The sequence below is a fragment of the Arachis stenosperma genome, chromosome 3 (genome assembly GCF_014773155.1).
Source record: "Arachis stenosperma cultivar V10309 chromosome 3, arast.V10309.gnm1.PFL2, whole genome shotgun sequence".
NCBI lineage: Eukaryota > Viridiplantae > Streptophyta > Magnoliopsida > Fabales > Fabaceae > Arachis > Arachis stenosperma.
The window spans coordinates 142,872,874-142,880,636 of NC_080379.1; the positions used below are offsets into that span (position 1 = coordinate 142,872,874).

General features: G+C 40.5%; 1 non-coding gene across 1 annotated transcript; it reads right to left on the bottom strand.

Moving 5' to 3' along the window:
• Positions 1-2,638: 2,638 nt before the first annotated feature.
• On the bottom strand, positions 2,639-2,746 carry LOC130971595 (small nucleolar RNA R71). The gene has a single exon (XR_009082806.1). It is a non-coding gene; the product is annotated as a small nucleolar RNA R71 (small nucleolar RNA).
• Positions 2,747-7,763: the final 5,017 nt, after the last annotated feature.

The window sequence follows — 7,763 nt, forward strand, 5'->3', positions numbered from 1 at the left end:
CATCAGGGACGTATTTTCACTGAGAGGATGGGAGGTAGCTGCTGACAACAGTGAAACCCTACACGAGCTTGCCATGGAAAGGAGTAAGAAGGATTGGATGAAGGCAGTAGGAAAGCAGAGAAACGGAAGGGAAGGCATCTTCATACGCTTGTCTGAAGCTCTTACACCAATGATATACATAAGTATCTCTATCTTTATCTTTATGCTTATTCGTTCATCACTATACCCATTTGAGTCTGCCTGACTGAGATCTACAAGATGACCATAGCTTGCTTCATACCACCAATCTCCGTGGGATCGACCCTTACTCGCGTAAGGTTTATTACTTGGACGACCCAGTGCACTTGCTGGTTAGTTGTGCGAAGTTGTGTTTATGCCATGGTATTGAGCACCAAGTCTTTGGAGCCATTACTAGGGATTGTTTATGTTTTGAAAAGTATTGATCACAATTTCGTGCACCAAGTTTTTGGCGCCGTTGCCGGGGATTGTTCTTGTGTATGGACAACTGACGGTTCATCTTGTTGCTTAGATTAGGCATTTATTTTTTTTCGAAATTCTTGAAGGTGAATTCTAGAGTTTCATGATGATTTGTTGAAATCTGGCTGGCTGAGAAGCCATGTCTAATTCCATTGGACCAAGGTTTCAACTTATCATCACAAGAGCTTGATGATCTTTATCAATCTTGCTTTTGGAGCAGTGATTTGCTAAGGCTTGGCTGGCCTTTGGCCATGTCTAGTGTTTTGGACCGAAGCTTTCTTTGAAAGCTTGGCTGGCTGTGAAGCCATGTCTAATTCCTGGACCGGAGTCTTAGACTAGCATTGCACTGATTCCTGGAATTCTCATTAAGAATTTTGATATCTTTCTCCACTTAATTTTCGAAAAAAAAACACAAAAAAAATTTATAAAATCATAAAAACCAAAAATATTTGATGTTTCTTGCTTAAGTCTAGTGTCTCATCTTAAGTTTGGTGTCAATTGCATGCATTCATTCATGTGTCTTAAGGATCTTCAAGTAATTCTTGATGATTTCTTACTCTGATCTTTGAATTCTTTTGGCTTGAGTGTTTATGCGTCTCATATAGTGTCAGTAGTATACAAACTGCTAAGTTTGGTGTCTTGCATGCATTGCTATTTGATTCTTGTTGCATTTTGATTATTAAAAATCCAAAAATATTTTTAATTTGTGTCTTTTCAAGTCAATAAATACAAAGAATTGAAGATTTAGAACATACTGCAGAGGAATTATACAGAAAAAGCTGGGCATTCAAAATGCCCAGTGAAGAAGACAGACTGGCGTTTAAACGCCAGCCAGGGTACCTGGTTGGGCGTTTAACGCCCAAAAAGGGTGCATTTTGGGCGTTAAACGCCAGAATGTATACCATTCTGGGCGTTTAACGCCAGGATGGTGCTAGGAGGAAGATTTTGTTTTCAAAATCAATTTTTTTCAAGTTTTCAAAGTTTTTCAAAATCAAATCTTTTTCAAATCATATCCTTTCAATCAAATGTTTTCAAAATCAATTTCTTTCCTTTTTTAAAGATACTTACTAACAATTAATGATTTGATTGAACATCTCAAATTTGTTGCCTTTTCTGTTGAGAAAGGTTTAATGTTTGAATCATATCTTTTCTTGTTAGGCAAGTCATTAATTTTCAAAATCAAATCTTTTTTTTAAAATTGTTTTCAAATCATATCTTTTCAAATTGTTTTCAAATCATATCTTCTCAATCACATCTTTTTAATCACATCTTTTTCAAATTAAGTTTTCAATCAAATCCTTTTGACTTCTAATTTCAAATCTTTTTCAAAAATCACTTGATTTCTTTTCCACTCTTATTTTCGAAAATCAATTAAGTGTTTTTCAAAAATGTTTTCAAATTCTTCTAATTAATTTTCGAAAATTACCCCCCTCCTTCTCACATCCTTCTATTTATGGAGTACCACTCCTTCTCAATGCACAACTCGAACCTTATCTAATTAAAGTTCGAATTCTTATTCTCCTTCTTCTTTCTATTTTTCATTTTCCTCTGACACCTCAAGGAATCCCTATACTGTGACATAGAGGATTCTACGGTTTCTTGTTCTCTTCTCTTTCATATGAGCAGGAACAAAGACAAAGGCATTCTTGTTGAAGCTGACCCTGAACCCGAAAGGACCTTGAAGAGAAAGCTAAGAGAAGCCAAAGCACAACTTTCTGTAGAGGACCTGACCGAATTCTTCAAAGAAGAAGAAGACATGGCAGCCGAAAACAACAACAATGCAAACAATGCAAGGAAGGTGCTGGGTGACTTTACTGCACCTACTCCCGACTTCTATGGGAGAAGCATCTCTATCCCTGCCATTGGAGCAAACAACTTTGAGCTTAAGCCTCAATTAGTTTCTCTAATGCAACAGAATTGCAAATTCCATGGACTTCCAATGGAAGATCCTCATCAGTTCTTAGCTGAGTTCTTGCAAATCTGTGACACAGTCAAGACTAATGGGGTAGACCCTGAGGTCTATAGACTGATGCTATTCCCTTTTGCTGTAAGAGACAGAGCTAGAATATGGTTGGACTCTCAACCTAAAGAAAGCCTGGACTCTTGGGAAAAGCTAGTCAATGCCTTCTTGGCAAAGTTCTTTCCACCACAAAGATGGAGTAAGCTTAGAGTGGAGGTCCAAACCTTCAAACAGAAGGACGGAGAATCCCTCTATGAAGCTTGGGAAAGATACAAACAATTAATCAGAAAATGTCCCTCTGACATGCTTTCTGAATGGAGCATCATAGGTATTTTCTATGATGGTCTCTCTGAACTATCTAAGATGTCCTTGGATAGCTCTGCTGGAGGATCTCTTCATCTGAAGAAGACGCCTACAGAGGCTCAAGAGCTAATTGAAATGGTTGCAAATAACCAATTCATGTACACTTCTGAAAGGAATCCTGTGAACAATGGGACTAGTCAGAAGAGAGGAGTTCTTGAGATTGACACTCTGAATGCCATACTGGCTCAGAACAAGATAATGACTCAACAAGTCAATTTGATTTCTCAAAGTCTGTCTGGAATGCAAAATGCACCTGGCAGTACTAAGGAAGCTTCATCCGAGGAAGAAGCTTATGATCCTGAGAACCCTTCAATGGAAGAGGTGAATTACCTAGGAGAACCCTATGGAAACACCTATAATTCTTCATGGAGAAATCACCCAAATTTCTCATGGAAGAATCAAGAGAGGCCTCAACAAGGTTTCAATAACAATAATGGTGGAAGAAACAGGCTTGGCAATAACAAGCCTTTTCCATCATCTTCTCAGCAGCAGACAGAGAGTTTTAAGCAGAATACCTCTGACTTAGCAACAATGGTCTCTGATCTAATTAAAACCACTCAAAGTTTCATGAATGAAACAAGGTCCTCCATTAGAAATTTGGAGGCACAGTTGGGACAGCTGAGCAAGAAAGTTACTGAACTCCCTCCAAGTACTCTCCCAAGTAATACAGAAGAAAATCCAAAAGGAGAGTGCAAAGCCATAAACATGGCCGAATTTGGAGAGGAAAGAGAGGAGGTGGACGCCACTGAGGAAAGCCTCAATGGGCGTGCACTGACCTCCAATGTGTTCCCCAATGAGGAACCATGGGAATCTGAGGCTCAAAATGAGACCATAGAGATTCCATTGGACTTACTTCTGCCTTTCATGAGCTCTGATGAGTATTCTTCCTCTGAAGAGGATGAGTATGTCACTGAAGAGCAAGTTGCTAAATACCTTGGAGCAATCTTGAAGCTAAATGACAAGTTATTCGGAAATGAGACTTGGGAAGATGAACCTCCCTTGCTCACCAAAGAACTGGATGACTTGTCTAGGCAAAAATTACCTCAAAAGAGACAAGATCCTGGGAAGTTTTCCATACCTTGTACCATAGGCACCATGACCTTCAAGAAGGCCCTGTGTGACTTAGGGTCAAGTGTGAACCTCATGCCTCTCTCTGTAATGGAGAAGCTAGGGATCTTTGAGGTACAAGCTGCAAAAATCTCACTAGAGATGGCAGACAACTCAAGAAAACAAGCTTATGGACTTGTAGAGAATGTTTTGGTTAAGATTGAGGACCATTACATCCCTACTGATTTCATAGTCCTAGAGACTGGGAAGTGCATGGATGAATCCATCATCCTTGGCAGACCCTTCCTAGCCACAGCAAAGGCTGTGATTGATGTTGATAGAGGTGAACTAATCATTCAAGTGAATAAAGAATCCTTTGTGTTTAAAGCTCAAGGATACCCCTCTGTCACCATGGAGAGGAAGCATGAAGAGCTTCTCTCAAATCAGAGACAAACAGAGCCCCCACGGTCAAACTTTAAGTTTGGTGTTGGGAGGCCACAACCAAACTCTAAGTTTGGTGTTGAACCCTCACATTCAAACTCTAAGTTTGGTGTTGGGAGGTTCCAACATTGCTCTGAGTATCTGTGAGGTTCATTGAGAGCCCTCTGTCAAGCTACTGACATTAAAGAAGCGCTTGTTGGGAGGCAACCCAATGATTATATTTTATATATTTCTCTTTGTTATTTTATGTTTTTTGTAGGTTGATAATCATAAGAAGTCACAAAATCCATTGAAAAAGCAAAAACAGAATGAAAAACAGGAAGAAAAACAGCACACCCTGGAGGAAGAATTCACTAGCGTTTAAACGCCAGTGAAGCTAGCATTTGGGCGTTTAACGCCCAGTCTGGCACCATTCTGGGCGTTTAACGCCAGAAAGGGGCACCAGACTGGCGTTAAACGCCAGAAAAGGGCTAGAACCTGGCGTTAAACGCCAGGAATGGGCACCAGCCCGGCGTTTAACGCCAGAAATAGCTCAAAACGTGATTTTGAGCAACATTTGGTGCAGGGATGACTTTTCCTTGACACCACAGGATCTGTGGACCCCACAGGACCCCACCACCACTCTCTCTCTTCTTCCCCCATTCACCAATCACCTCAACACCTCTTCCCCAAAAACCCTTCACCTATCAAATCCCATCTTTCTCTTCACCACTCACATCCATCCTTCATAAAACCCCACCAACCTCACCCTTCAAATTCAAACCACTTTCCCTCCCAAACCCACCCATAATGGCCGAACCCCATCTCCCCTCTCTCCTATATAAACCCTTCTTCACCCCTTCATTTTCACACAACCTAAACAACACTTCTCCCCCTCTTTGGCCGAATACACCACCATCTCCCTCTTCCTCATTTCTTCTTCTTCTACTCTCTTCTTTCTTCTTTTGCTCGAGGACGAGCAACCATTTTAAGTTTGGTGTGGTAAAAGCGTTGCTTTTTCGTTTTCCATAACCATTATGGCATCCAAGGCCGGAGAAACCTCTAGAAAGAGGAAAGGGAAGGCAAAAGCTTCCACATCCGAGTCATGGGAGATGGATAGATTCATCTCAAGGGTGCATCAAGACCACTTCTATGAAGTTGTGGCCTTGAAGAAGGTGATCCCCGAGGTCCCCTTTTCACTCAAAAAGGGTGAATATCCGGAGATTCGCCATGAGATCCGAAGAAGAGGTTGGGAAGTACTTACCAACCCCATTCAACAAGTCGGAATCTTGATGGTTCAAGAGTTCTATGCCAATGCATGGATCACAAAGAACCATGATCAAAGTATGAACCCGGATCCAAAGAATTATCTTACTATGGTTCGGGGGAAATACTTGGATTTTAGTCCGGAAAGTGTAAGGTTGGCATTCAATTTGCCTATGATGCAAGGAGATGAACATCCTTACACTAGAAGGGTCAACTTTGATCAAAGGTTGGACCAAGTCCTCACAGTCATATGTGAAGAGGGCGCACAATGGAAGAGAGATTCAAGAGGCAAGCCGGTTCAATTAAGAAGGCATGACCTCAAGCCCATGGCTAGAGGATGGTTGGAGTTCATTCAACGCTCAATCATTCCCACTAGCAACCGGTCCGAAGTTACTCTAGACCGGGCCATCATGATTCATAGCATCATGATTGGAGAAGAAGTGGAAGTTCATGAGGTTATAGCCCAAGAACTCTATAAAGTGGCGGACAAGTCTTCCACCTTGGCAAGGCTAGCCTTTCCTCATCTCATTTGTCACCTCTGTTATTCAGTTGGAGTTGACATAGAAGGAGATACCCCATTGATGAGGACAAGCCCATCACCAAGAAAAGGATGGAGCACACAAGAGACCCCTCTCATCAAGAGATCCCTGAGATGCCTCAAGGGATGCACTTCCCTCCACAAGACTATTGGGAGCAAGTAAACACCTCCCTAGGAGAATTGAGTTCCAACATGGGACAACTAAGGGTGGAGCATCAAGAACACTCCATTCTCCTCCATGAAATTAGAGAAGATCAAAGAATCATGAGAGAGGAGCAACAAAGGCAAGGAAGAGACATTGAGGAGCTCAAGCACTCCATAGGATCTTCAAGAGGAAGAAAGAGCCGCCATCACTAAGGTGGACCCGTTCTTTGATTTCCTTGCTCTTTATTCTTCTGTTTTTCGAATTCTATGCTTATGTTTATCCATGTTTGTGTCTTGTGATCATTAGTGTCTTAGTGTCTATGCCTTAAAGTTATGAATGTCCAATGAATCCATCACCTTTCTTGAATAAAAACGTGCTTAATTGAAAAAGAAAAGAATTGCATGAATTCTGAATTTTATAGCAGTTTAATTGTTTTGATGTGGTGGCATTACTTTTGTCTTCTGAATGTATGCTTAAACAGTGCATATGTCTTTTGAATTTGTGGTTCATGAATGTTGGCTCTTGAAAGAATGATGAAAAAGGAGACATGTTACTGAGGATCTGAAAAATCATAAAAATGATTCTTGAAGCAAGAAAAAGCAGTGAATACAAAAAAAAGAGAGGAAGCAAGCGAAAAAAAAAAGGAGAGAAAAACCGAAAAAAAAAGAAAAGAAAGAAAAAAAAAGAAATAAAGTTGTGATCCAAGGCAAGAAGAGTGTGCTTAAGAACCCTGGACACCTCTAATTGGGGACTCTAGCAAAGCTGAGTCACAATCTGAAAAGGTTCACCCAATTATGTGTCTGTGGCATGTATGTATCCGGTGGTAATACTGGAAGACAGAGTGCTTTGGGCCACGGCCAAGACTCAAAAAAAAGTAGCTGTGTTCAAGAATCATCATACTTAACTAGGAGAATCAATAACACTATCTGGATTCTGAGTTCCTAAAGAAGCCAATCATTCTGGATTTCAAAGGATAAAGTGAGATGCCAAAACTATTCAGAGGCAAAAAGCTAAAAGCCCCGCTCATCTAATTAATACTGATCTTCATAGATGTTTTTGGAGTTCATTGCATGTTCTCTTTTTTTTTTATCTTATTTGATCTTCAGTTGCTTGGGGACAAGCAACAATTTAAGTTTGGTGTTGTGATGAGCGGATAATTTATACACTTTTTGGCATTGTTTTTAGTATGTTTTTAGTATGATCTAGTTAGTTTTTAGTATATTTTTATTAGTTTTTAGTTAAAATTCACTTTTCTGGACTTTACTATGAGTTTGTGTGTTTTTCTGTGATTTCAGGTATTTTCTGGCTGAAATTGAGGGATCTGAGCAAAAATCTGATTCAGAGACTGAAAAGGACTGCAGATGCTGTTGGATTCTGACCTCCCTGCACTCGAAGTGGATTTTCTGGAGCTACAGAAGCCCAATTGGCGCGCTCTCAACGGCGTTGGAAAGTAGACATCCTGGGCTTTCCAGCAATATATGATAGTCCATACTTTGCCCAAGATTTGATGGCCCAAACCGGCGTTCAAAGTCACCTCAAGAAATCCC